Source organism: Ochotona princeps, chromosome X, assembly GCF_030435755.1.
Source record: "Ochotona princeps isolate mOchPri1 chromosome X, mOchPri1.hap1, whole genome shotgun sequence".
Lineage (NCBI taxonomy): Eukaryota > Metazoa > Chordata > Mammalia > Lagomorpha > Ochotonidae > Ochotona > Ochotona princeps.
The window spans coordinates 52,205,222-52,207,542 of NC_080865.1; the positions used below are offsets into that span (position 1 = coordinate 52,205,222).

The 2,321-nt window shown below is 37.7% G+C and overlaps 1 non-coding gene across 1 annotated transcript; it reads left to right on the forward strand.

The window, feature by feature from the left end:
* Window positions 1–1,426: 1,426 nt before the first annotated feature.
* LOC118760513 (U6 spliceosomal RNA) lies at window positions 1,427–1,533 on the forward strand. The gene has a single exon (XR_004996821.2). It is a non-coding gene; the product is annotated as a U6 spliceosomal RNA (small nuclear RNA).
* The last annotated feature ends 788 nt before the right edge of the window (window positions 1,534–2,321 follow it).

A 2,321-nucleotide genomic window follows, 5' to 3' on the forward strand; every position in this document is an offset into this window, starting at 1 on the left:
TGTGGACCCTGTATTGGCAAGCACACCCAAGAATTTGGTTTGAGATCACTTCAGATGAAGTTTCTCTGGTGATTCCCCCCACCCCAACTGAATTGCTGGACTCAGAACCCCAGCCATGGAGAGAATTGCAGTTCCATGTTCTGACGTGGAGTGCACATGTCAGAGACGGGCCTCTTCAGTGGTCTGAAAAGAGCAGTGGACAGCATATCCAGGTACACATGGAGGATTTGGCAGTACAATGGAGTCTGCGGAAGACACCTGGTACCACAACAGAGGACAGGGGATAGCAGAACTCAATCAACTACCTCAGGCAAGTGCTGGCAGTGAGTAATACATAGACTCACGGCTGGACTATGTCAGCCAGTAGATTCTGGAGCAATTTCACTGTGCTTGGAGTGGCGAGATAGGCAGTAATTTGGAGCTATTGAATTATCGAAACCTCATGAGCAGGACCCTCAGATCATGTCTCATATCAGGAACCCTGCGATGCTGTCAGGTGGCTGTCCTCCATTTCAGGGTGCAGATGTGTTTTGGAGGCTGGGTGTGTCTTCTCTCGTTGTCTACCCCTCCCTCAGATACAGGAAGGAAAAAAAGAGAATGTAGAAATGGTGATCTTACCCACCTTCCTGTAACCCTTGACCCTTATCACCCAAATCAACTAAATAAAAATCATCAAAAATAAGTAATAATTAAATAAAATGCACCTACACAATAAAAAGTAAAAACATAAGTTAAACTAGTGTTAACTTTTTGAAAATATTAATTTTTCTCATATATATTGAATTGCTAAGATACAGGTTTTTATTCTTTGAATTATTTAATGGCTATATTAATACTCAAATTTTAAAGATTTATTTATTTTCATTGAAAGTCAGATATACAGAGAGGAGGAGAGTCAGAGAGGAAGATCTTCCCTCCATTGATTCACACCCCAAGCAGCCACAATGGCTTGTGCTGAGCCTATCCAAAGCCAAGAGCCTGGAGATTCATCCAGGTCTCCCACATGGGTACAGGAACCCAAGAGTTTGGGCCATCCTTGATTGCTTTCCCAGGCCGCAAGCAGGGAGCTGCATGGGAAGTGGGGCCATCAGGATTAGAAGTGGCGCCCGTATGGGATCCCTCTGCATGCAAGGTGAATATTTTAGTCACTAGCCTACTGTACCGGACCCTTAATATTTAATTTTAATAAAATATTGCTTATTACACACAAACAAATTAAACCTTCAATTCTGATAGAATGCTCTCATGGATGAGCATATATTTTGTAGTAGAAGGAGAAATTATATGCATAATTCACTCCATTATAGTTTACATTTTGGGGCAATTTCTAGAATTAATCTGGAAATCAAGATTTCAGTTAAAGAAATTAAAGGTACAGAAACTTAAAAATAAAAGCAAAACAAATTGTTTTCAAAAGTAAAAAAAAGTGCTCGCTTCAGCAGCACATATACGAGAATTGGAACGATACAGAGAATATTAGCATGGCCCCTGCGCAAGGATGACACACAAATTCATGCAGCATTCCATATTTTTTTTGTAATAAAATATAAACAGACTTATTTAAAAAAAGTAAAAAAAAAAACCCTAGTATATGGCAATGCAAACATTACGGTGGTTTTGTAAGGGTGAACTGAAATAAATTGTATGCAACACCTTTAAAATGTGTAATAAGTTACTAGACACTATGTGGGTCATTTGCTGAAGCATACAATCCAATAAGTTTAGGAAGAGAAAATGGCATCCTTACTTGTTTTATGGACATAAGTGCTTCATTTTGCAAATATAGAAAGTCTTAGAATCCCATGGGTAGTGAACAAACTGTCTTTATGACTACTCGTGTTATGTAGATAAAGCTTTAATAATTTTTTTTTCATGTAGGCTATGGTATCTGTATATCTTTTGCTATTTAATCCTGTTGATCTAAAAGTTAAATTTAGTGAATCAATTGATTTTTGGCAGAGAATAAACTAGTTATTTTAATTAACTTGTATAAATGCATCTCTTTGTTTCTATTCAAAATGTGTGTATTTTGTGGATATTTAATAAAGTGTACTTTATTTACACATGGACAAAATTGTGATGGACTATGATCATTTTCACAGTAAATGTTTAAAACTTTGGCTTTTTCCCCCCAGGGCTTCACAGGATTGCTTTGACATGATTCACATTCTGCTGCTTCCGTGAAGACACATTATTTTAGTTCTCCCTTGTAGGGACAAAACAATTCAACATTTAAATGCTAACAAACCCCGGAACAAAATAATGAGCTATATCCTGTCTCTCTACCTCTTTCCTCAGCTCAAATCCTCCAGGACCATATT